The 27,063-nt window shown below is 46.5% G+C and overlaps 1 protein-coding gene across 10 annotated transcripts in view; it reads left to right on the top strand.

Moving 5' to 3' along the window:
- Positions 1–27,063, top strand: part of PITPNM2 (phosphatidylinositol transfer protein membrane associated 2) — a 114,303-nt gene that overhangs the window by 17,942 nt on the left and 69,298 nt on the right. Inside the window, exon 1 of one of the 10 annotated variants that reach the window (XM_042865680.1) lies at positions 5,389–5,458. The exons of 7 other annotated variants lie outside the window; for them this stretch is intronic. The gene's annotated coding sequence lies outside the window, so the exon portion shown is untranslated. Of the gene's footprint in view, positions 1–5,388; positions 5,459–17,285; positions 17,404–18,524; positions 18,550–27,063 lie in introns of those variants that run through there. 2 more of the 10 variants (XM_042865681.1, XM_042865682.1) reach the window with 2 other exon arrangements.

The raw sequence follows: 27,063 nt of genomic DNA, 5'->3' as shown, positions 1-27,063 counted from the left end.
AAGGGCAACTTTCTGACAGCACTCTTCGTGCTTATATGAGAACTATAAAAGAAAATAACCTTGAAATGAATGTGAGCTATTTCTTTGATCAGTGGTTCTTGTTTGTATTCTAATTATTGTTTATAGCTAGAATGCAATCCACCAACAAAAAATTCTTTTTTTTTTTTTTTTAGTTTTTTTTCCTAATTTATTTTAATGAGGTTTATTTTGAAGGATTATGTTTCTAGGTAACTGTTGGAGGTTGTTTTGGGGAAAGGCTGCCAAAATGCTTATGAACCCATGGCTGCACCAGGTACATACAGTCTCCTTTGGAAAGTTTGGCTGTTCCCATGTGACCTCACGGAGGGGCCGGGGCTGCACTGGAGTGTGAGAGTCCTCCCAGATCCCTGCCCACGCCGAGCCTGGAAATAGCTCTGCCAGGAGCAAGCAGTGTCACAGCGGGGGTGAGTCGCTGGATGGGCCCAGTTCCACTTATCTAAATGAGCTGTGATCTTGAATTTAACATGCTGTTTCATAGCTAAGATAAGAGGCGCATGAATTAGATTATTGCTGGAGAAAAAAATAGAGGGGCGATGTTATAAATACTTCTGTGAGAAGTTCAGCAAAGCATTAGCTGGTCTTTTTATATTTATGAACAGCAGTGGACAAAGTACTGTCTTTCCCTTTCTTTTAGATGTAAGCTAGCTTACATCGTGAGCAAGTGTTAACATTACCATTGCTTTGAACAAAGCGGTTTATTGCTGCCTAGCCTCCCGTTGCTGGCAGCTCTGGAAGCGCTGTGCCCAGCAGAGCACTGAAGACGTGCTGGAGCTGCAAGCCCTGCGCTGTGAACAGCGGCCTTTCCCTCGCAGAAGGGCAGGATGTGGGTAACAGCCTTACAATGAGGTGCTTCTGGCCCCCATGTTGCAGTCCAGCACCCAGCCTTGCCAGCGTGTCACCCACACTGCTCTGAGCCAGCCACAGAGCTGCTGGACGCAGCTTCCCCATCTCAGCAGCTGAGAAACTCCGGCCAAGGGCTAAGCTACATCAAGCTGCACTTCCAGAGGCTAAGCTGATTGCAGATCTCTCAGATATAAATCTTTCTGTACTAATAAATGAATGCCTGCAGTAGTTACTGTTAGAGCGTATGGAAGTTCTCAGAAAGAAAAATTTCCCGAACAAGCTGTTTGTGCAGTGTCTGCTGACTGTTAAGGATGGGTGTTGTTAATTGGGCTCTGCCCCCTCCATGGGAACAGGGTGCACGCTCTGCTGGCACACGGCCCTGTGCTCCTGGCAGAGCTGCTAAGCACTCAGAACCACTTGCATTGCCTCCGTGGTGGCCGGGTTCGTGGGCAGGCTGGGTTTCTGCTTTGTGCTGGGGAAGGCAGGCAGCCTCACAGGGAGATTTTTGTTGTGCTCGAGTCTTTGAGAGCCGTAAGGCTTCCCCATGGGTGCAGCTCCTGGGCAGGGCCGGTGGTGGGGACATGGCTGAGCATCTGCTGCTGATTCATTCTTCCTGCAGCTTTCCTCCTAAAAGAATACATTGTCTGTATGGTAGAAGTAGCTCAGTTCTTCTTACTACAGGGAATGAGACTTGCTGGAAGTCAACCTCACCTAATCCAAAGCATCGCAAACGTAATAATAAAGATCATCTTAAATTTTGCACTTGATAGGTGGGGAGGCAGTAGTTTGCTCTTTGAAGCTGTGCTTTGTCTTTCAAAAACAATCTTCCCCATTTTGCATAAATGCTGTATTGCAGCCCGCCCTTATTAGCCACTGATTAGAGGGTCCTTTGTGAGGCATTGTCTGTTTCTGACTTAATTTAATTAATATGGAACCAGTAAAATTTCTGTGGAAACAAAGCAGGAGTGAGGTTAGTACCAGATAAACGTGTGTGCTGGGTTGTGAAAGTGAACGCAGAACTAATTTCTTAATGGGACCGCTAGAAGAACAAACAAATCTACAGAGCCACGGTTGTGTGCCTCAGCTAGAAATATGTTTGTGGATATAATTAAACTCCAGTTAATAACATATTGTCCTCAGCCTTGGCGAAGAACTAGTTTGGGCTGTAGCTGAGTGCCCAGAGCACTTTAGTTGATGAGCTCCTCCATGCGGCCTGCAGCTCTGGTGGCTCCTAGTGGTACGGTGCCATGGGCAAGCTGGGCAGGTGGGGGGCTGCCATGGCACGGCGTGAGGAACGGCCGAGCACGAAGGTAATGTTTCAGGCCTCACTTTTTGCATTGCAAATCCCATTTCCTAAATAAGCTGCTTGCACTGGTGTGTTAAATGATTGATTATCGCGGAGCTTTTCTTCACCCTGGAAAAAACCAGAAGGTGAGCGGTGTGTTTTAAAGCTCCGTGTTGAACGTTATGTGATGAAGTTGTTCTTTTGAAGTGACGCGTTTGGGAGGATCATTCTCAAGACCATCTTTGGTTTGGGGGATCATAAAGGCTGGTTCCAGCTGTAATGAAGTGCCTTGCTGCTTAATATGCTCCTATCATTGCGTGTGTTTTTTGTTCAAATATTAAATCACGGTGTCTATGGCTATAATAACGCGGTTGTTTTATGTCTTGGAACAGGGGAAAATAATTTGATTTCGTTGGAATAATGTGATTGTAACGTGCCTCTGGGTTTGAATTAAAGGGGGAGGTGTGCAGGTGGCTGGCAAAGCAGCACCGCACTTCTCATGCTTTCCTGCTGAAATTCCGCTGCCGTGGAGGGCAGCACATTTGTTTCTAATGGAACAACTTGTGAGCAAACACTAGGATGTTTATGATGACAGGGAGAGCAGTAGAAAAATACAGGCTATAAAATCCCCCTCATTAAGGTGTAATTGGCTTGGCGAGGTGCAGAGCTGGGTGCTGGCTGTGTGCCGTGCTGGGCAGAAAGGCTGCCTGTGGGCAAGCAGCTGGCTGCGTGCATGGCCGGGGGAGGCTCTGGGATCCTCTGGCACTAACTGCTTTAAAAATCAAGGGTTTATTTCCCCTTTTGAAGGGAAAAGAAGCGTGATGGTTTCTCGAATCAGGATGACTGCACCAATTCAATTGTAATTTGATAAATGAAGTATAAACGCCCAGGGAATGACCTCCTGTAAAACACAGAAGTGCCTGAATCATTTGTGCTTTGAATCTTGCTCCACATCTCTGTATTTCCTGCTCATGCTGTTCATTAGAGTAGTCTCCTGTGCCCTGTTGTTTTGGGGTTGGTAATGGATAGCTAAGTGATGCATGCTGAAGAGAATATTTCTGTGTAAGTAAAGCGCTGTGCCTTACTTTGCATAAAGTGTCCTGTGGATGTGGGGCGGAAACCCTTTTGATTTCCTCTCTTTTGTGTTCATAGCTAGGCCCTGAAATGGAGCTGTGCTGTCTGTGTACCCCTGGATGGCTGTTCATTGGGACTTCCCTCCCATCCTGTACAAACCCACACTGCAGAGCAGCCTGTGTTTCCTTCCAAGTGAGTCCTGAGGGTTTTACATGCTCTCAGGAGCTCAAGGGTTAAGCTCATCAGCTTACCAGCAAGTATTTTCTTTGCTTTTCTGGTTTGGGGCTAAACATATCTTGATTATGTTTAATGCTTCCAGTTGCAAGCATATCAGCAGGGATTTTGTTTTGCCCTTCAGGTAGGTGCAGCATAACGTCAGCCCTTCTATAGCTGCCTGCGAAGCTGTGCTGGTCCTCCTCTGAGGGCTGCATGTAGGAAGCGATAAAACTTTATTGGAGAGTTAGTTCCTTTATTCTTGGTATACTTTTTATGAGGAGTCAGCTTATGCATTTGAAGGACAGTGGGGGAAAAAATAGTTACCAGGCTTTCTGGGGCTGGGCTTTGCTTGAGAAAAAGAAGTGTTTACTGCCTTACCTGCTCTTTGCCCAACTTCAATGCTGCTGCCCCCCCAGGGATGCAGGGAGCTCCTCCAGCTTTGTCTGAGCTGCTTCTCCAGACCACAGTGTTAATCAGTGGGGAGGAGCATGGTGTGAGAGCTGTGCAGAAGGAAGGCAGCTAGGGCTGAGTTTGTTTCCTTGGGTGCCTCGCTGTGCCACTTTGCTGCAGTCAAGCTGTTAATGGGATCTTCTCTATGGGAATCTTTGCGAACTGGTGTGTGTGGCAAACACAGCACCAAGGTACGCAGTGTGCTCCATCACCACCTGCAGCTGGAATGTCTGAGCTGACCTGGGAGAGCTGGTGTGTCCGTTTGTCCTGATGTTGTGCTCTGGGCATTGAAAGCCTCAAATCAGGGGATTCTCCAGAGGAACTGAGCTCTGGATAGAAACCTACGTGGTGCTGCTGATGGCTCTGCTGGGTTTCTACTCTGCCTGAACTAGAAAGTGGGCTGGCTGCCTGGAGGGATGCTCTGAGCAGGGCACTGGCCAAGAAATCTGTGCTGGCAGCAACATGGTGCTGACAGCAGCCTGAATAGGTAGGAACTGTCAGGAGCTTGGGGAAGTGAGAGGAATCTTTATTTCTGTTTTTTTTTTTTTGTTTTTTTCCTGGGATATGCCAAGAATAGGTGATTCAGGAAGGGAATACCTGGCACAGCATGATGGCAGCTGAGCCAGCTGCCCCAGCGATGCTTTGCCAGGAGCCTTTGGGCCTGTTATACTTAGTATAAGTACAGCTAACTAAATAAAGCAATTGTTACTATCAATAAAGCTAAATGAGGGCTAAAAGCCTTGAATGCATCTTACCTGTTCAGCATTTGTTCCTTTCCGCTTCTGCAGGCGGTTAATGGAGCACGTACAGACATCAGGCGGCACGATGGCCCATCACAACTTCCTCCCAAGGTGAAGGATTTGTTTGTATGGTCCAAATTCTTTTATTCTTCTGTCTCCCTGGTGGGGAAGATTTGCTGCTGATATTTGTAGGCTGGCTTCTTTTGGGAAGTGCTGACTGGAGGGTGGAAATCGGTGCACTTTTCCACCTTATTTAAAAAGGCTGTTTGTAGCTAAGAGCTCGTTGGCACCAGGACATGGTTTTGTTGCAGCACTGTGTTATTGCATGAAAGCCTGGCAGTCTGCTTCTGGATGGTGGCCTCAAGAACAGTCCCTGGATAATGCTGTATGTAGGATTTTTTTTATTTATGTAGAGTTTGGTGCAGCTTCTTCCCATGTAGTGGATAGAGCAGCTTGGGTGAAGTGCATGTCCATGTTTGAATTATGCTTACCGTTAGCAGCAGTCAGTCCTAGTGCACTTGTCCAGGGTCTCTAGAGGGCTGCTGGATGGGTCCAACCCCTTCCTACAGCCTGGGGACAGAACCCCAAGAGCAGGTCTGCGTGCTGCCCAGCTGCGTTGCAGCATCTCTCAGAAGCTGTTAGGGAAATCTGGTGGTGATTTTTGCATAAGATACTAAAATTGGAGGAGCAGAGCTGTGCTGCGAAGACTTCTGATGAGAATAATCCTGCCCACAGCTGTGCCAGTAGTGAGGAGCAGTCGAGCTCTCAGTGCACACGTTCCCCCACCCAGCAGCAAGTAGCACAGTAACTGGTAAGGGGTGCAAGGGGAGGGGATGGTGGTTCTGCCCTGAGTGCTTGCCTAATAGTAGTAACAATTCTGTACTTAACCTGCCAAGTTTTTCTCTAGGGTAAAGGTAAAGAGATGGGGGAGAAGTGTGTGGCAAAAAGGATGTGGCAAAAGGATATGGCAAAGATGAAGAATTGCTGTTAGATCTGAGCTTAAATTATCTTTACATTTGCTTAAGGAAAAGGTAACGTGTTCCCTAATCTCTCAAGCTGTCATGTCTGCAGGCTGGCTAATGCAAAATCTCGGGGGGAAATACAGTGGCAAGGAGGGTCATATGTATTTTGCATCTTCCCTATCTTCCTCTCCCTCCAGCTAAAGAGCATTCAGGCTCGAGTGCCCTGAGCTACCCAGGTGCAGAGGATATTATGGATTCTCCGTATTGCCAGCCCTGCTTTTCGCTCCATGCAGTGCAGCTCATGCCAATACTCCCCCACTTGCATTTGCACTTCTGGCAGCAGTCATTACACAGTGTGAGCTCTGCACATGTGTGCTTTCCCTGCAGCTCTGCTGGCAGCAGCACTGTGTGCTCCTTGCCACAAGGCAATGGGGTTGGATTGGGCTGGGGCTACTGGGAGGCTGCATGCACGTGAGCCACGCTCCTGGCAGCCATTGGAGGCAATGGAATGGAGGAGAACTGCAATTCCTTTCTGCTTTCCATTGGAGTGGAGAAACAGTGCATGTTCTGTCATGCACTGCCACCATTCGAGGGCTCCCAGTCCGATTTGCCAAGGTAGAGGCTTGACGTGAGGCCAAATGCACTTGACAGAAGTCTCTCTGCTGTCAGAATCTCTCCTCCTCCTGTGCTAAAACAAAGCTCCAGAGTAACGCTGCTCCTTCCTTCCCATGGCTCTGAGCATCAGAAATGCTGCACATTCTGGAGCTGTTCTGTGCAGGGCTTTTGTTACTGTTATTCAAAACTTACTTTTCCATTTTAAAAAAAGTGATAGCAGTGCATTTAAATGAAATAGCCACAGAGAAATGATGTGCTTTCTTTAATTGGACCATGTTAGATTTTATTTACTGATAACGTCCAAAGAGAGCTTTTGGAATAATGCAGGAAGAGAGAATGTGTCCGTTGTGGTAAAGTGCTTTTGGTAAATGCGTTATGGCAGAGTTATGAAGTCAGAAGGAAGCCTTAATTACACTTATGAAGCCATTAGAGTCTGAAGCAGCAATCCAAGCTTTTGCTGCAATTGTGTTTTATACTTCTCCACTGAAGGCCTTAGTATATATATATTAAAAAAAAAAAAAAAAAAGGACTTGTTTTAGAGGGTAATTTCTCCTTTTGTTTCCTTTGCTTTTTTTCAAATGGTGCAGAAGTGATGCTTGCACATGGCAGCAGTAAGCTACAGAGATTCACAGCAGTTCTCAGAGCACACGCTGCTCCTGCTCATCCAATGCTGAGGGACCCAATGTCCACACCAGTGTAGCATAAGAAACTGCTGAACTTGATTCTCCCACCCTGGGGAAAGGAAGGGAGGGCAGGGTTAGTCTCCAGGAGCCTCATGCACAGCTCCCTCTGGGTCCAGGGAAGGGGAAGGATCGCACTGGGAGGCTTTATTTTAATCAAAAAAGGCCTTGGCAGCTCAGCAGTGTGCTAGCACTCTGTTACCACTGAGGTCAGCACAGCAGAGCCTGTGCCCTGCTCGGGTCTCTCTGAGTTCAGTTTTCAGGTGTTGATGAGCATTTGTAATGCTCTTTTTTGAGGCTTTGCAAATGATTCCCTGATAGTACATTATTTATAGCAGATGTTAATTTAATAGAGTGAACTTTGTTACCCTTCAGGATATAAGCATCTTAATTAAAAAAAAAAGCACCCTGACAAAAATGTAGCTGTAAATCAAAGGTCAACAGGCAAACAGCCTGAAGGTATTGTTTGCTCAGTTGTTAAATTGATACTGTGATGCTTTCTTAAATGTAATATTTCTTTAGTGACAGGAAGGTTAAGTACAAGTTGTACTGTTATGCGAAAGGAGTAATGAGCCTTATTTATTAGTGTTTTTCTAAAGCTGATTGCTTGAAATAATTGCAAGTGCAGCGCAGTAGTGCCAAAGCTTTTCACTGCGGCTCTCAGCAGTGGCTCTGGGCTCCCCTCTCTGTTCTGCTTTCATGTAAGGGCTCTGCCTCTCAGCCATCCCCACCTGGGGGTCCGACTGCTGGCAGAGAGGTGAGGCCTTCATTCATCAGCTCCTGGGTAAGAAATGAACACTTGGAAAAGCGCTTTCCAAGAACGGCTCCGTTCCCCAGATACCAGGCCCTGCGTGGGGATGGTGGGCTCCTGCTTTGCGTTGGAGGGAGGTGAGTCCCAAGCTCTGTTGTTTGTTCTGGGCATGGGATTCAGCCTTTTCAGTCTGCAGTCAGAAAGATAATTTTAGAAATCTCAAGAATGTCTGCTCAATCTGTTGAAACAGTTTTGTCCTTCTGCGAAAGTGTGTTTATCTTTACCGTGGGACAAGGTCTGCTACGTTGTACAGACTGCTTCTCAGCCTGTTTTTCTGTTTTGATGGAGTTAGCAGGAATAAAACAAAACTCCAAACATTTAACCGTTCCAAGGCCGTCTGCTTTCCTTTTGCTCAGCTCTCAGCATACTGAGCTGGGGAAGGTATGACGGTAAATATTACCACCTTGTTTCCAAAAGCTGTTGCTTTAGATCTCTCACTGCAGCATCTGAAGCATTACTGGGAATATTCAGAACTGTTATAACAACATCTCTGGTGTTATTTTTCTTTTCCAAAAGTCTTTCCCTTCCTGCTATTTCCTGGCAGAGAATGCTAATGAGCAGAGCTCCAGGTGAATCATGCAGCAGCAGTGAGCAGAGAGATGCTCCCCTTCCCTTCAGATGGCAGTGGTGATTCTGAGTGCGCTGGCAGCACTGCTGCATTTTTCATTATGTTTGTGCATTTCCAAATTGTTAAATGCTTCTTTCAGTTATCAAGTTTGTTCTGATTGAATGTTGGTAGAGGCTTCAGTGTTCTGAAATTTGGGTCAACGACTCGAAGCATATGGCAGTAAAATTCCCAGTGCTGCATCTCTTTAAGGCAGCAATGCTCTGGGTTAAACCCAAGTGCTCCTACTCCCAAGGAGATGGCTGAGGATGGCTTCCATTCCAGCAGAGCACCCTAGAGATAGAGATGCAGACTGTAATTGTAGAGCTACGTGGATAATTGGATACCCAGTATTTCCTGTTTGTTTTACATTTCAGTAGTTTGAGCTAGCTCTGTCTTCAGGGATCTAAATTAAATGAAGTTGTTTACAGATGTAAGCTTGGAGATGCATCAGTCAGTCAATGTGACATGGAAAGAATGACTTGGAGAGCACAGAGAGATCAGCAAATGGTCTGCTTCTGTCTGGGCATGGTTTTGTGGGGTTGTTGCTGTTGGGCTCATCAGACTTCAGCATGTTCTATTCAAAGCAGCATCTATAGTTTAAAAACATAGGTTTATATATTTTTACAGGATTTTGAGTTGATGCCTAACTAGCACTGCTCGGTAGTTATCTGATTTAAGGTCTTTACCAGAAGGCACCCAGTGTTGCTGCAGTGGCATGGTGGGCTCTGCATTTCCTGAGCAGATTTGAGGACAGCTTTGAGGACAGGTACCTTCTGGTGGGGGCTCCCCCTCACCGGGGGGTTCTGATCCCTCAGGGGGCTTTTTTCCCCTTTCCTGTGTGCTGTATTGATCAGAGAGTGCAGAGCAAGCCAGACTTGAATGTTGAGCTGGAGAGGAAGCTGTTGCCAGCCCTCCACTAACAAAGCTTTTTGCTTTGTGAAATCCTGAAGAAAGCTCGAGGCTGTTTCAGGTGTTGGGGATGCCCAACCTGTGTGGTGCCCGTGCAGTGTGTGCCCAGCCCTGCTTCCTGCTGCTCTGCTTGGGCTGTGCCTGGCCCTGCTGCAGCCCCCTACCTCATAGAACTCCCTGCGAAGCTTCAGCCCAGCTGCACTCAAATGGTAGCAGATGCTGGTCTAACCATTTGTCTTCAGGCATTTGGGGCAAACGCCAACAGATAGAGGCACTGAGGACAAAAAGTAAATTGGCCTTCTAAAATCCTTTCAGCTTTAAGTATTACAGATATAATTAGAAACAGAGGCAAGGATTATTATCCTATAAGTGCCTTTCTAGTCTGCTCTGCTTTTGTAACCTTTCTTTTCTTCATCTGTCATTCTGTCTTGCTGCATTGTTTCTCCGTGCAGCCTGGTGTCTCCACCACCGTGTCCCATTGCTGCCTTTGCTCTTAGCACTGTCTCTATTTGCTTTTCCCTTTGCTTACGTCAAGGCTGTCGTCTTTTGGCTCTGCACTGGTGTTCCCGTGAAGCCACCATCATTCAAACAGATAGGGAGCTCTTTCTGCTGCAAGACAAGGAAAAGATGCTTTCTGCAAGTGCTCCTTCCCAGGCTATGCAGCTCCCCCCTCTGCTATCAGGTGAATTAAGTTTGTTTAAAAAAGGAGCAAATGCCTTGGAGGTGGGGGGCTGGTGCATGGTGTGAATTGCTCCCTGCAGGTGCTGATGCTCAAAGCAGAGTGGATTCCTTGGACCGGGGACCTGGGCTCAGCTCTGCACTGCAGTGGGGGCTGCAGTCTTTGCTCTGTCATAACAGACCTTGGTTCGCCCTGGGTTTGAACTGCTGTCACTGTCTTTAGGTCCTCTTACACCTGACAAAACTCTACTGGGACCTTGGAGTTCAGGGAGGGGAGTGCAGTGGAATTCTTGCAGTTGCCGTTTCCTCTGCTCTGTCCCTTGCTCTGTGCAGGCAACATTCTGAGTCCTGAAGCTTCTTTTACTCTGCCATCCATTTGTCAGAGCCATCTGGTTTAGGACAGAAATATTATTTCCATCATCCTTGCCCAGTTTGACAATTACTCTGGTCAGGAGTGTGCAGTTCTCAGCCAGCTGGAGGGGCTGCATCTCCTACTCTGATGGGAGAGAGGAATGAAGGGGCTGGAGGGGGAAACCAAATGGGGAAATAAAAATGGAAGGACACAGATATCTGTGCAGATCCCCCAGGTGGGCAGGGGTTGTGCAGCTTTCCTTCACAGAGTTGTTACTGCAGACAGGACTGAGCAGGAGTTGGTGCCACAGTGCCTTTGTGTGAGCAGCTTGTGCGTGTTTGAATACTGAGGGTTCTCAGCAGCTCCCGGCCTGGTGCATGAAGCCCGTTGGCTTGGGTACCCTGAAAGCAAAACCAACTGCTTTCAGAACAAACAAACCCCCTACAACGCTCGCTCGTTATTTCCCAGATGCAGCTGAGATGTTCAGTCTTGCCCCAAGGGAAATCGATGGTGTGTTTGGACTCCCTGTTGCTTTCCGTGTATGTGAGTGTGTTTATTTTATTTAAAGAGTTGGTACATAATCAGTCTTAAAATTAACCAACTGCCTGTTGACTTGTTACCCTGTGAATGAAAACACATTGCTCGTAATTTGTTTGACATTATTCTGTCCCATTGTCAGGCTTCTAATTACTTCTAGAACATAACCCAGATGTCTGTCTGTCTCTTTATGTCTCTTCTATCATCATTATTATTATTTATCTCTTTTATTGTGAAACATGGAAGGAAATATTTCATGGAAGTGGTAGAAGTTTGCTCCCCCGCCTCCTCAAGAATTTAGGAACTGGCTGTGGGTTTAACCCTATAAAGCTGGGCTCCTTTTGAAGGGTATCCATGTGGGCATCCAGAATTGCACATCCTCTGTGACTCCGGGTCTGACCCTCGGTGCTTTAGGGATGTTGAAGTGTGTCTGTCCACATTAAAATGCTTCTTGCTGATTGCATCCCCCACCTAATTTATTTTTAAAGAAGAGATAAATTACTTGTGCTTTTAGAAGATTAAAATATTAATGTATTTAAATATAACAGAAGACAGGTGAGGCAGAAGGGATTGCCCTTTCAGAATGTGCAAGATGAGCAATCTCTGGTTGAATCCCTTGGATAAGCATGTGGTGCTCCTTGCCAACATAGGCTTTTGATAATTAGCAATGGGAAAACTCAGGTTGTGCGATGCAAGGTTTTGTTGCTCAAAAATCTTTCCCATAACTTAAATTTTCCTAGAGCCGCAAGCTTCTAAGCACTGGAAGCACAGTTTTCCAGTGACACACTGGATCACCAATGAACTCAGGGCTGTTTCCCAGAGGCATTTTAAGCCACGCAAGCATCACAAGGTTGCTACACTTTTAGTGGGACGCCTGAACACTTTGCATTGATCCCTCCTAGAAAGCTGTGCTGTCCAAGGAACCAGCTCTGTTCCCTGGGTTGGGTCTCATTTGGCTGAGCTAAATTTGTGAGGTAAGGGGGGAGTGTGGAAGCTGTTTTTAGCTATATGAAACATGATTTTAGCTGAAAGAAATGACCCTGCTGACTTCTTGTTTCTGTATTGTTGATTGCCAGCTTTCTTAGCTCCTATTTGTGAAAGATTACTATTATATTTAAATGCTGTTTCCTTTAGGGAAAGTAGTCTGTTCTGGCTGGGTGCAGTGGGGGACAGATTATTCTATTCTGCAGAACTTTGCTCTAACAGAGTTCGTGGTGGGGGAGAAGACAAAAGCATGGGAAGGACTCAGTGAGTTGCTTTAGGAAAGAAAAACTCCAAAGCAACAATGAAACTAAAACACGCGTTCAGTACAAGCTGTTCTTGTGAGACTGGGTATAGAGACTGCAAATTACTATGCAGTCCCTGCCATTAAATGCAAATACATCCCTCGTTTTCCCTTATGTCCTGATCAAGAGGATTTCAGTGAAGGATGAATGAAGAAGTCCCTTACAACATTTGTGCCCCAGCTTGAAGCATGCTGCCTTTTGTATTGCCTTGGCACAGTGGGGCCCTGGGCTTCTCTGAGCATGGATTAGCACTACAGGGGGACCCTCCACCAGGACGGCAGGCAGTCCAGACTTCTCATGGTGGAAGAACCGCTTACCTGGAGGGTTGGAACTGATGGGTTGATGCACTGCTGGGGTTTGGATGCAGCATTCACAGTGAAAATTGTGGTTGGGATGGCAGCTGCAGGGAAGGATGTTGTCACTTGAAGTTCCCCTCTGATCTCTTCCTGCTTTTGTTGGAAGGAAGAAAGGCGTTTGTATCTCGGCCTTCTCCAGGATGGCTGCCACCTCAGCCCAGGGTCTGCCATCCCCAGCTGCCCTTTGCCTTTGCAGGAGCTGACAAGCAGGAATTAATTGATGACTCACCAGCACAGCCGTGTCAGAAACGCTAGCTTGGTTTTGCTGCTCCTGCATGTTCTTCAGCCTGCAACTACTTGATGTGGTTTTTAGCCTGAAGAGAGGTTATTGTGTCCATATAAAACAACGGTTGAAAATTGAGACTATGCACTTTTGGAAGAAAAGTGCCTACGATGCAGAACAGTGTGCTAGGTAGATCAGTTTGTGTTGTGGGGGGTTGCAGAAGCTGTGCTGAGGCTGCTTTCAGTCTGGGCTGGTGGTGAATAGGGTTTCTTTAAAGGGAGGTGGGGGGTGGTGTGGGGGGAGTTCTGGTTTTGGCACAAAACCCACCTGCCTTCCCCACCTGGTTACAAGGGGGAATAAGGTTAATACAAGGTTAATAATCTTAACAGAAGCATCTCCCCCCTACCCCAGGCCTTCCCCACCGTGACAACAGTTTGATCATTTATTTGTATGAATTTTGCCTTTACAACTGCAGCCTTCTGGATAATGGCTTTCAAACACTAAAGCCAAAGAAATCCTCCAAACCATGAAAAACCCAACCAGCAAGACTTTGAAGAAATGTCAATTCCATGTTAATACGTAGAACACACGCTCAGGCTTTCTCTATGTACCTGCTATGTAATTTCCCTTCTCTCAATAGCTCTGACTAATGCTGAGGTCTTTCTCTGTTTGAGCTCTGCCATTTATGAATACACCAAGTCTTATCTGAAGCTTTGTGAATGCTTACAAGTATGAGGCGCGTTCAAATGAACAGTGTGCATAAATAGCAAGTAGTTGAAGGACCAAGCCCTTGGAATAACAATCAGGAGCAGCTGACCCTGTTGAATGCTTGATGAAGAGAATGTCTTCTCTGCTTGTCAGCTCTTTGGTTGCTGGCCCAGGCTGGGGTGATTCTGCAGGGTACCATGCAGAGCTGAGCTCAGCCAGGTGCTTGGGGTGATCTCCCAGATTCTGCTGCTGGAGAGGCCCTTTCGGTAGCGTGACATCTAGAAACATTTGGGGCACCTGTGATAGAATGGTGATTTGTTTTCCTTTGTAATCAGCTTTCTGACTGAGTTAGCCCCCTGTTGCCTTGCTTGCTGCTTTGCAGCAGGCTGGTCCTTCTGCATGTGGGTGCACCAAGGATTGTTGCTGGAGTTCTGTAGGACTGGCTGTGTCTGACGCAGTTCTCTCTAGCACCCTTCCTCCTCTTATTGCAGCCCTCCTGTAAGTATTTGCTCTGCCAGCTGTCAGCACTGCTCTTCATGTTCCTCTGTATCCCTGAGCTGTAAGGGAGAAGGCAGGAGTGCTTGTTAACCTGTGTGGTGCTCCTCTGGACATGGCTGTGCGAACCGAGCTGCACCACCTGTACAGTGAAGGCATCTCTAAGCACTTCCCAATCCTTCAACTCAAAGGTCACCAGAGTACAGTGTTGTTGCTTATTTAATTACTGTTACCAGACAGCCTGTTTAGGGCAGTATTTTAAGTGGCAGTGGCATAAGGAGTTTGGCCAACTCATTACTTATGTCCTGCTTGTAACAATTCCTGGGTTGCTCTGGCCCTATTTGAGGAAAATAATGTATTTATACCATTTTGAAGGAAGGAAGGGCTAGGGAAAGCTTGCTGAGGGCAGGACCTTTCCAAATCGGTGCTGGTAATGCTGAAGCTCTCTTTTTTTTTTTTTTTTTGGGATACTTGCAGATCTGTTAGCATAAAAGATTTGATGCACTGGTTTCAGTGCAGATTAAGCACAGAAGTGCCCTTAACTGTGTTTCCAGGAGGCAGCTAACGCACATGTGTGTTATCTCTGTAACATTTCAGTGATGATAAGGCATCTGTAGCTCTTTCCGTGACACAGTTTAGTAAATCCAGCAGCAGCCCTTTGTTTCTACCATTCCTGCCTTGCAGAGTTCTGCAGAGCTGCTGTTTTTCTGACTTTGCTGCAGAAGGTGGTATGTGATGAGCGCAGTAAATTGTGGTGATCTGTATACTAAACACAAGTTCTTGCACTGTGGTCTTGTTGAACACTGGCTCCTCAACATCAGTGTTCCTTGGTCATCCCACCTGCTTCCCATCAGGGACACAGACCAAACCCTGTCACTTCTTTGTTTTAATGGAAGCTGTTCTCTGCTTTCACACCCTGTGGACACTGTAGGTAAATTCTGCCTTGCCCTGGCAGAGGAGAAACACACTCCTCATGTGCCCAGGGAGCACAGCATAGGGCCAGAGCAGCAGCTCCACTTTGAAATGTCACTTACAGCCCATACATGTGGTGGTCATGCTGTAATTAAGGTATTTGTCTCTGCATGCTATTTCTGGTACTGTCAGTAGGTACAGTAGAGCTTCATTAGTAATGCTGACCTTTTCCCTGCCCAAGGAGCCATCCATCTATAGCATCTATAGGAGAGATTTGAGAGAAGTGTATTCTGACACCTGTTGTGAAAATGGCCCCTTTTTCCCTTGCTGTAAACTGTTGTTTTAGTGATATTTTCCAAATGGCAACGTTAAGTATGTAAAGATGCATGTGTTTTTGTGAATGCTGCTGCTCTTGACCCATCTGTCAGAAATTTGGCTCTTCAGACACAGCTTGCATCCTCCCAATGTGTCTCCCTCCTCTACTGCAAACAAACATTTGAACACAGCTTTGCTTAATGCAAAAGAACAACTAACCCTTCAGAATATGAAAAAGTATGAGGATGGGCTGAATCTACTGGGAATTTTAGGTTGGACAGCTGTACAAAGTATCTGTCACCGTGGAAAATCTCTTGTTCCACTGCACGTAAATGCCTTAAGCAAGTGTGACTGCGCAGCACCAGACCTGGTTAGCATAGGATGAAGCTGCTGGAAGCTCTGTGCTCCCTGCTTAAGCACTACCTGTGGCCATGTTTCATCTTTCAGTTTGAGATCAGTATTGCTGTAGTGCAAGGACTTTCTCAGCAGCACAACTGGCAATTGTTAAAGGAGGGCAACCTGCCATTCATATCACTACCTAAAGTAAATGGAGAAAGAAAACAAAACGCACACTGCAGCCACAAAGCATGAACTTGAGGGCAGACTGCTTTTAAGACACTTGTCCTCTGCTCAGAAGGGCACTGCTGAATTGCAGAGGATCGTGCAGTCAGCCCACATTGTGCTCTTCTTGCTACCGAAGATGTGCTCATGAGACATCCTCTGACTTGAGAGGTGCTCTTCCATTAAAGCCCACCTCTCTGCTCTTTGGGGCTCGCTTTGCTTTGCTGGGGAAGACCTGATGCTGCAGCAACAGCCCCATGAGCTCATGGAGTGGCCACAGCAGGGTGAGCAGCAGCCGCCCTGCCTGCTGCCTGCGGTGCTGTGATGTACGTGCCCTGCCCAGAAAATAGCTGTGCCTCTTTACTGTAATCATGTTTGTGCATTCAGACCAATTTGGATGGTTACAAAGGTTTAAAAAATTCCAGGGATGGTAATAAGCTAATTTGGTAACTGTTTGTGGCTTTTGTTGTTCCTCTTTGTTGTGAGGACAGAGCTGGTTCACAATGAGTGCTCCATGAAAATTACATTATTAGTAATTACTGGTAATTTCTTGTCTGGAAGCTTCAGGTTTGTGGGAGCACTTGCATCTGTTTGCTTCCATATTCCCTCTGGCTTAGCTGTGATATCTGGGCACTGGGGACCTCAGGGCACTTCAGCAGTTCCCCTTTCTCCATGGCACTTTCCTCTCTTTCTGCCCTGTGTGCATCACGGTGCCCATCAGTGCAGGGCAGCCTGGGCTCATGGGCCCCAGCAATGGGAGCAGGGAGGCAGGAGCCTCCTGTGCCCACATTTGCACCTCCCTGGAATAAATTGTCATTCTGATTTTATTTTTTTCAGCTACGATGCGGTAATGTAATGGATTCTGTCAGCTGGCAAAGCAAAGGATTAGTCACAGAGGCTTGCTTCCTTCTTGAGAAGCTGGCAGAAAGGTAAAAAGAAAAAAGTGTGCTGTTAAACAGAAATCCCTGGAAAAAGCCAGCTGTTCACAGAGAAGTGCAGTGCTGCTGTATTTAGTTTTGTCTTAAAACTCTGTTTTGGCTCTAAATAAAGGATACTTTTGATTTTTGACTCGTGTAGGGAAACATGCAGTGGAGGTAATCTCACATGGCATAGCTAAAGAAATGAGAATAGGTGAAACTTTGGCTTGCTTGTTTAAAGTTAAGTTTTTCCCAGTATCAAATACTGAGCTCTTTCATCAGAGAGCATCTTTAGATTAGAAACGTCTCTGCTATCCATCCAAACTGGGAGTAAATGGAGTGGACTCCAGGCCAAATGTGGGGATGGGGGTTTAAGGATTCCAGCATCCCAATTATCCCTTCCCATGGCCTGGCTCCTTCCCTCTTGCCTGCCCAGCCTGCATTGGAGCCCTCTGGCTGAGCAGAGCCGGTGCTCCAAAATCTGCCTGGGAATGGGAAATAGGTGTGCCCTGCTGGGCAACTCCTGCAGATGTTCCAGGCTTGTGTGAAGTAAGCAGCCAGAAAAAGCAGAGCCTCTTCTTTGTTTGCTCCTGTTTTTTGGCAAGTCACGTGGTGCTGAATGGAGCCGTGGTAAGTTTATCTAAATTTCAGGCCTGTTTGTTTTTAAGGTGGAATTGTAATCACCAGTTGTTCTTGATAAACGTTGGATTTCCTCCCGGCGTGAGATGCGGAAGGGCTGGGGGCCTGGTGGCAGCTCCCTCTCAAGCCTTTTTGCTCAGCAAGATGAGTAAAGCTGAAGGACGCGTGGCTTGGCTTGTTCCCTGAGCAGCAGGTTTGTGGTCCAGATTGGGTTTGTGTTCATAGCGTTTGTTTTGAGTTTTGTTTTTATTGGCTAAAGCAGTGCTTACGCTCTTCTTGTGCTCTGTGAACGCAGCTGCTGTGCCCTTCAGTGCCTCCGTGCTCGGGGAGGGAGGAATGCATGCTATTTGTGCAGGGGAAGTGCCTTGCTGATTTCTGGGGTGCAAACTCTGGGTTATGTAGAACTTCCAAGCGCCAAATATCTGCAGAGTGCTGCTGACCTTTCTTCTTGCTCAGCTAAATCATAGGAGGTTTGCTCTGATTTGTGACATAACAATGTCTCAGTGATTGCCTCCAGTAAACAAGGCGTATTTTATTATGTTTTCTTTATGAGTTGATTTTCCCCCCTCTCTCCCCCCCCCGCAAGCGATATTTAACAACACATGGAAAATGTGACTGACCCTTAAAGGTCACGTTGTAGTTTACCATTCTGCTTTTATTATCCTGCATGTCAGCGAACACAACGTATTTGCTGTCTCCTGGCCAGAGCTGCCTTTTCATGTATACTTAATTTTTTCTTTGTGTGTGAATTTAAAATAGAATTTCTGTAAAATATGGTGGCAGCAGAGCTGTTCTCAGGAGGAAATTTGCTGTATTTTATAGCTTCTGCTGAGCTTTTTTTAGTTTCTTGCTGATGATGATATAGATCGAAGCGTGGAGTTTTTATGCAGCTGAAAGGAAAGGTTGTGCCATTACACAGATCTTTTTTTAAAGGCTCTCCTGCAATAATAAACATACACAGACAGCAGTTACCAGAACTCATTATTAAATAGCTGTAAAACTGCTAACAAGATAAAGCATTTAATGTATTGACTTGTTAGTATCCAGCTCTGCTTCTGATGGAGTGGTAGCTGGACTATACTGTTAGGATCTAATTCCAGGTAATACATATCCATCGGGCTAAAGTATTTTTCAAATCTCAAAAATCAGTCATGCTTTTTCCTAAGCAGAAAGTCCTGTGCTGTTACCTATGAAGGGTTACACGGTGAAGCTTTGGCTTACCAAAGGGAAACTCAGGGGCAGTCAGCTTGGAGCATCGCAACCATCACAGGAGAGTGAGATGCACGCATCGCGTTCTGCTCCCATTTGATGGCTGCTGCACGTTGTAGGCTTGGGGAAGGTAAGCAGGGAAGGCTTGGGAGCAGCGTAGGATGTGAATGCATGTGTGCCTGGGGCAGGGGATGCTTGGCAGAGGTGTGCTGATGGAACAGCTGCTCCCTGCGTGCTGCAGGCAGCCTCATGTTGTTTTGTAGTAAGCCAGCTTGCTTTTGCATGGAGAGGGGGTTTGTTGTGAGGATTGCTGCATGGTCCCAGTGACAGTGATGCTACAATCTTGTTCTTTGAGCAAATGAGCCTGAGCCAACATCTCTGACCTGAAAAATATTCACGTCCAGATTTGCTTTCAAACCTCATGGAATTTGGCTTAGCTTTGATTTCTGGCTTTTCTGAGAAGGTTGTGTGACATGCAGTCGATTGAGTTCAGCACGAAGCAAGCAGTGACTGCCATCCCTCTGTCTGGAGAGGGCTTGGAGATGCAGCGGGCACCTCACTGAGTTTGGAGCAAGCAGCCTCCTTTGTGCCCGTTTGTATCGTTCTCCATAGAGCCAGCTTGCTTCTGTCACACACTGGAATGTGACTGGTTTTCCAGAGCAAGAGCAGAGCATCCTGAATTATTTAACAGCCGTTGCACTCTTGACTGATTTTCTTTTCCTTTTTCATTTTTTTTTTCCCTTGATGTCACTTAACATTTCTCTGGAGCAGGCAAGTGTGTAATGGAACATACTTAAGCTCTTCTTTGCTGGAAGTGTCTTACTAGTTTATAGCTGAAAATGCATACCCTTACCATGAGGTGGTTTTTGGTGTTTGTTTTCCTACTCTGAGCAGGGAGGTTGCTTGACCAAAAGAATGAATTGCTTCTCTTGCATATTCCAGTATTCATTTGTTTAATTAATTCTGCAAGGCTCTACATGACCTAAGAACATTTCAGTAGGTGGCAGGGAATGGTGCTTGTAACGAGTTGAGGAGTTATCCTTCAGAGATATCCCCAGGGGTAAATATGCTCATTGCCATCACATAACCTCAAGGACTGAAACTTGGAGAAAATTATTGGCATACTGAACAAAGCATGACATTGCTCTTAATCACCACCCTTCAATTAGGGGTGTGTGTGGAGTGCTGGCAGGTGGGTCTTGAGGTTTTGTTGGCATGGGGTTGGACATGAATGGTTACCTCTGAATGCCAGCCTGCCAAGTAGTTAGGGAGGATCCTGCACACGTGCATTATTTCCCTCCAGAGTGAGTGACTTCACCATGTGTTTCTTCTCTTGTCAGCTTTTTTAGGCTTTTTTCTTTCATGCTGTGGTTTCTATGGAAATGTCATGGGTTTGGGTGGTGTGTTGTAACCCTCATGACTGCAGCACAGTCACTCTGTATTGCTTAGCTTGTGCTAAATTTGTGCTTGAATCATCATTTGGGAAAGAGGCAGAGGGTGTTTGACATTCGGAATGCCTAAAGCCACGGGCACCAGGGTGCCAGCTCCAGAAACTGCAACCCAAACCAGATGCTGAATCTGCTGGAGCTGAGAAGCTGAAGCGACCCAAGCCAACATTGCTGGGCAGGTTTGAGGATGGTCACTGTGGTCACCATGCATGGTGCAGGCTGAGGCTGTTGGTTTGGGAGTGGAAGAGGCAGGAAGGGCATTTCTACTGTTTGTCTCTGCCACCTTTTGCAGAACTGGTGCTGAAACGTTGGAGGGGGCTGGGGCAGCATTCTTATCTCTCTAACCAGAGCTGACTGCATTTTTAAATAAAAACTAACGGCATTTCTTTCAGCCCTCCTTAGATTGAGTCAGAGCTGCACCAAAGCTTGTTGCTTTGGGTGAGATGTGGAGCAGCCTCCCCGGGGGTTCCTGTACCCATGTGCTCTCTGAAAGCATCACAGGAGGTGTGAATAAGACAGGAGGCATCAGTGCACACTTTCACCACATTGTTTTAACAAGCAGTAAATGTGACAGGCTAACCCAGCGCTGCCAGCGGGGCTGAAGGAATTTGCCTCAAATCCCAGAGGAGCTCAGTGCTGAGAAGAGCTGGGAAGGCTGATGCTGCTCAGATGTTTGGAAAATCTTGGAGGTGATTGCCAGGAAGAGGAATAGGAGGAAATAACTTCCTTCTCCTCCAGATACTGTCAGTTTATGACTGTTTGGCTAATCTTATTACTGCAGCTTGCCTGGCATGATGGACGGCATAGCTGTGGTCTGGGTTTTGGGGCCCTTTTGTGCTGAAGAATGACATGACATTGTTTTGAAAATGTAAGGATTCTTGCAGTAACGAGCTGTTTGAAGGGGAAAATGTGGCTTTCTCTGCTTCTCGCTGTGTCAGGCCTTGCAAATTCAGGCATTGCTCAGTAACGCAGTGTGGCTACAATCTTGTCAACATGAAACTGGAAAATATTTTCAACTCAAAATAAACTCCACAAGAATAGTTTCCATGTTATCTCCTATTCAGAGGAAAGCTACTGCACTTCAGTCCTAAATAAAGATTCTGGCTGACTTCAGCACTTTGAGAAGCAGCTCTGGTTGTCTTAAATGTGACCATTGCCTTAATGAGTCTGCCTGTATGCCTTGATCTCCATGCAATCCTTCGACTGCTGTTACTGCTGTCAGCAGGATGCTGCTGGGGCCCAGGCAGCGCTCGGCCCTGGATGGAAGCACCTGGTTTGGGGGCAGCTTGCCCATTTTCTAAGCCTGCCAGTGTCCTCTATTCCTCTTTAGCCTCGCTGGAAGAAGAAAAATTAACCTATGCCTGAGGAGGCAGGGATTGGTATAAAGTGACTGCTTGTGTGAGCTGTTGGCATACCTTGAAGCCTGCATTGTGCTGCTCTCAGATCCATACCAGGTAAGATGGATTATGAGCTGATGATCCATTGGCAATGGCAATCAGGCAGTGGCAACGCATCCTTTTATTTCTATTTTTTCCTTGATCTTCCTCCAAGATTTCTTCATGCCACGACGGCTTGGTGCCCTGCTCACTTCTGGGAGCGTTACCAAACTGCCTCTTGGGAGCAGTTGACTTCCAGAACATGAAAACTTGTTAGCGCTGTGCTAAAGAGTGATAGAAGAGGACAAACGTGAGTAAATCATCCAGATGAAGCCATAAGTCATCAGTCTGAAATGAGTTTAGCTTGTCTCAGTTGCATGATTTGCACACCTGAGCAACAGAGGTAGTCTTTCAGAAACTGCTGTGTACTTAGGGGAAAAAAATTGTTAGCAGGGTGTCACTGAAAGTATGGATTGCTAGTGCTGCCATTGCTTATGGTCTGCTTTTCTTTCTTGTAATTAGCAAGACTGGTATTTTTAGGTTAGCTTTGCAGCTTGTCTATTTTCTGCCAAGTTGGCTAAGAGTGTTGCTCTCACGTGACACAAGAAATATTCTCTTGGAAACCAATGCTGTATATATCCTGAACTTCCCCTTCTGCTGATGTCCGGATCTGTTCTGTAGGATTCCAACAGCAGGAGCTGGGGGAAAGGTGTCCCTTTTATTGAAGCCTGTGCATATGGCTGTTATGGGCTTACACACAGCTGAGTATGTTTGCAGATAAAGCTGGCAGACAGGAATGGTTTTGTTTTCTTTAGCTTTTGAGTAGTATCAGCCTTAGTTGTAACCTCTTTCAGCTTCTTATCTTTCATAGGGGCTTCCTGGAGCTCTGATCCTGCAGTGAAATCCATGCAGATGAATTCTTTCTGCTCTGAGGTCTTAAGTCAGCAGCAAGGCCAGACGCAGTGCATGGTTGCCCTTAGTTTAGGGTTGCCCTGGCAGGAGCTGTTCTCTGCTGCTGTGTTTCTTGTCTGTGGGACATCTAGGTACAGATTTTTGTAAAGGCAGTGAGTGTGCGGTGCTGAGCTCTGAGCAGTGGCAGTTATCCCACAGTGCGAGGCCTGGAGCCTCAGTGCAGGCACGATGCTGCTTCACATGGCTGCCCAGAACGTGTCTGCCTGTGTGTTAAGGTGTGTGATCATCCTTAATCTGAATATTCAAGTTAATGGCAAGTGAACTTTCTGGTTCAGGCTGTGAGGTGTAAATGGGTAGTCTTTGGATGGAAAAGGCAGAGTGTGTGTACTCTTCCAGGTGAGCTGGAGCTCATGGACAAGCCTTTGCCCTGTGCATTGTGTGGGTAGACCCAGGGGTTTCCAACCTGGCTCCTGCTCCAGCTGATTGCTGCAGCTGGCACTGCTGGGGGCACGACATCAAAGTGCCATCCAGAACTCGTAAAAAAACAAATACTGGATTTGTTATTGATTTCGGGGCTTCACTGTCACTCGGGATTTTAGCTTACTGATTAAAAAAAAAAAAAAGCGGATCTGTGGAAATGCAGAAATTGGACTTTTAGGCTAATGGAACTATAATGTCTGACAAATAGGTAGCTAAGCTGCTAGGAAAAGGTGGGGGTGATATTTGATGAGGAAGTTAATAGATACTGAATAGCCATTAAATTAGTAAAATAGACAATCCTCTCTAGCTCGTCTCTTTTAAGTATTCTATTAATTAAGAACCCCCTTTTATGCATATTTTTAAAAATTAATTACTGTTTTGGAAAACACTTCTTTGACTGTAACAACTTGATCCAGATTAAATTGGGGCTATGTGGTGCCTGCTTCCTTTACGTACTTGGCTGCATTTTATGGACTCTGATAACACCAACTTCACATACAAGAGCCTCAGACTTCTAAGAACAAATCTAATGAGCTGGCACTTTTGTCATAGCGTTCTGAGTTGGCAACAAATAGAAACGTGATGAAAAAATGATCTGCTGCCTGGGGTGAGAGCTTGGATATGGTTTTCAGTTCAGCTACTGATTTCTGGTTTTGGCTGAGGCAGTGCTTGCTGTGTGTTTTGGTCTAAACTACCCATTAGTATCTGTCCCTCGGACACTTGTACTACCCATAAATTGTAGGTCAGGTGTACAGTAATCATCCTGTCTTCTCTTTTCCCTTTTCTTTGTGCAGTGTTGTGACCAAAGCTGAAATCTTCAAGCCCTTTGGTTCCTCCATCCCGATCCCATCATATTATCAGCAAGTGAGGAGGGTGAGCAGCATCTCCTCCTGCAGCCGGGCAAGGCTGCTGCTGCCCGTTAGGGACCAGCATGCATGCACTCCTGATGCCACAGTCTAAGGAAGTCCAGATCCCGAATCAGGTCACTGTTTACAAAGCAGATTTATGTCAGATATAAATACAGCTATAATGCCCTTTAATGAAGGGCATGTGTGGCTCTCGCAAAGGCTGTGTGGTACTCCTGTTCTCTGACAGCAGCTGTCACACAGAGCTGCAGTAGCGACGTTGGAGCAGTTCTCAGGGCATAGAACAGCAGCCAGAGCAGGCTGAGAATTGTGTGGCTGAGACAGGAGCTGAGACAACCTGAGGAGTGTGGCTGCCTCAGTGGGGCCAGACATGGTTCTCACTGCTTTAAGGATCACGGAGTTGTGCAGCCATGGTCAAAGCCTTCAGGACTGACCCCGAAATCTGAACTGATGGGATCTGACGCTTCTACTCTGTGCTTTGCCTCCACAACTGTTGCTGGGTAGGAGCAATGTTTCCAGTCCATGCTACTTCTAACGAAAAGGAAAGTTTTGGGCTTTGTTTTTTCTGGACTGGCTTTTGTAATTATAAAAAACACTTCAAAAAAGGACATTCCAGACACAATTTGGATGTTTGATGGGGAAATGGAGGGAAAAAACACCTCCTTTGAGCTGGTCTTCCAGGTCAGGAAACATTATAATGTTATTTGCACAAGTCTTGGTGAGGGTGCTGCTTTGACTGAAGGTCTGACCACCTTTTCTTCCCAGCTTTTTTTCCTTGTCCTTTATGGAAGTGCACAGGAGATGCACAGGAGATACACGTTTGGTTGTGGCCATGCTCATCCTGAGGCCACAAAGCCATGCGCTGTGCCAGGCTGCATCCAAATGCCTTTGTCAAGTTGGTGGGTTGTGCTTCTGAGCTAGAAACTTCAAAAAGAGAGACTCCTGCAGCTTCCAGGTGCAGCCTGGACCTGGTTGTGTGCTGCTGAGATGGGGTGTGCAGAGGTGTGTGGAAGAATCAATGAGCTGTGCTAATTTCCAAGATTCATTTTATTTTTGCAGCTACTGATAGCTCAGAAGGCAGTTGGTAATAAGAAAAAAATTTCTTTTGATTTTGTAGCTGACAGCTGGCTTTATTCCTGAGATGCTGGTGGGAGATGCATGAGGATTGCTTTATTCTTGCAGAATTATGCCAGATATCAGCAAAACTTGATGCATTTGAGCTCCCTGACTCCCTTCTCTATTAAAAAAAAAAAAAAAAAAAAAAAAAAAAAAAAGTTTTTATGGCAAAAATTAAACCCAGAAACTGAATTGACGCTGTCATTTTTTCTCTTTTGCATGTTGGGCCAGATCATTTCTCTCTGTATCTCGGTTTCCCCAGCAAATGAGGGATAATGATTCTTGCCCTGTCTCCTGAGGCCAGGTCAGAGCTTCTAAGCATCTCCCACGAGCTGGGGGTGGCTACAAGGGGCACAGCTGGGCACCAGGCACCAGGCAGTTGGGGTTGGAGCTGCCCCTCCATTCTGCATGCACTCAGGTTGGATGGCTCAGTTGAATGGCACTGTTTCCTCTTCTTTCTTGCCAGATCTTACCCTGACAGCTGCATTCATCTCCACAGCAGTGTTTGCTGTCCTGGGCTCACGTTGAATCCCTCACTTTTCTCCCCTTTTCCCATTTTCCTCCACTTCACAGGAGGATCCTGATGGGCAGCTCAGGTGATGACAAGCTGCAGGTGCTCACGTACCTTCCACAGTGCATTTCCTTTCCTTATTAGATGATGTTTTATTTCACAAGTCAGCAAACGTGGGGAGTCATAACTGAATTGCATGTCAAGAAATCCGAACAAATACAAGGCTCTGTAGCTGTCCCTGAGTTCAATCTGGAGAAGGGTTTATAAGTATTCTGTAGAAACACACTGTACTTTGTGCTCAGAAAAGCTTGTACAGAAGTTAGATATACAAAGGTGCAGCTGGCTTCCCTCCTGGGAGTGACAGTGCCACTCTGCAGGGCAATCAGCCTTCTCTGGCCCAATTCTGTCTCAGCACCTGCCTGCTCCATAATGAGCAGCATTGCTGCAGGTGTCCTCAGCTGGAGGCTCCTGAGTGTTTCTGCTGCTGGGATCAGGAGGTGGATGGCTGCAGTGGTGAAGCATTGGGGTGGATGAGCAGATGGCTGGTGGGGTCAGGGCAGGGACTGAGGAGGTGACTAGAAAAGTAAAACCTAGCAGGTAGGTGAAAATGGGTGTGAGGTTTGTGTTTTTTAAACTAGGACCTCAAATGCTTTGCGGATATCTGTTGGGTATGGGTTGCTTTTAAATCTCATGCCTAAGGTTTGTTTGCATTGGGAGTATACAGACGTTTTACTTGTATTTTCCCTTCCCAGTACTGTATGGCAGCTCATCCTATGTTTCTGTCTTGTCTCTCCAGCAAAGAACCTGTTCAGCATCATGTCAATTAAAGTGTCCATTTCTATTTCTCTGCCATGAAAACCTGGTTATTAAAAAAAAAAAAATATGCGTGTGAGGGCACTAACAAGTGCTCATTTTTTCACCCTGGTGCTGCAAGTGCAGAGAGGTAGGAAGGGAGATAGAGGACTTCACCTTGCCTTGTGGTCTCTCATCTCCTCGGGGGTCTCCACGATGATGGCCCTGGGCAGGGAGCAGCCACCACCAGTGCTGCAGGCAGTGTGCTGGCAGTCAGCAGCTCCAGCAGTGAGTCACCACGCTGTGGCAGGGAGAGCTAGCACCAGGAATTGTTCTCTGCTGTTATGCATGCTCTGCAGGGAAACTTGCCTGGATGTGTATCGCTCCTAAGGTGCGTAATGGAAAATAACAGTGCTACGGTTAGCAATCAAGGCTTGGACCTTGTAGTGACCAGTGTTGTGTAGTCCTTGAGAAAAGCTGCCCTCCTTTAGGGCTTTAATACCTCTTCAGCCTCAGTTAATGTGTGCTCTCTGATGGGAAGGCAGTGATCAGCCTCCTCCCGACAGGACTTTCTTCAGAAGGTCCCTAACTTCCTCCTAACTTCTCCCTGGAAGATGTTGCCCTTGGTCCAGGAAACACCTTCAGAGGCCCAGAGTTTGCTGGAGCTGCAGGTGTGGTCCTGGAGCAGTGGATGGATTTGGGGCAGGGCAAAGGATCTGGCCCCACCGTGGCCCCAAGCAGCCAACACAAGTTCAGTGTAGTATTGAGTGTATTTCCTATATATAGGCACCAGTGGAATGACTTTGCAGAACAGAAACTTTGCCTTTCAACTTGAGAGGCAAGCAGTAGAAATTACCCAAATTGAGAGGAAACTTAAAGCAAGATCCAGGCTGAGCTGGTGTGTACGTGGGGAGTGCTGAAGAAGTGCAGCAATTTGTTATCCACACCAAAGGAGGAACTCTACCAGTCTGAAAGCGCCCTGGAAAGCTGTGAGTTCTGTAGGCATAATTAGGGGCTGGGGTGCCATGCAGTGGTTAGCACTGAGGACCATTAGCAGTGGTAAGTGGTAAGGTCTGATGGTTTAAAAATGCTTCATCACTCTGCGTGTGGGATGCAGAACGATGGAGGGAGGGAAATAGCACC

This window comes from Lagopus leucura, unplaced genomic scaffold, assembly GCF_019238085.1.
Source record: "Lagopus leucura isolate 7727_CA_CO unplaced genomic scaffold, USGS_WTPT01 Super-Scaffold_806, whole genome shotgun sequence".
Classification (NCBI taxonomy): domain Eukaryota; kingdom Metazoa; phylum Chordata; class Aves; order Galliformes; family Phasianidae; genus Lagopus; species Lagopus leucura.
Note: the sequence above shows the minus strand (reverse complement) of the source record. Positions and strands in the feature narration are given on the sequence as shown.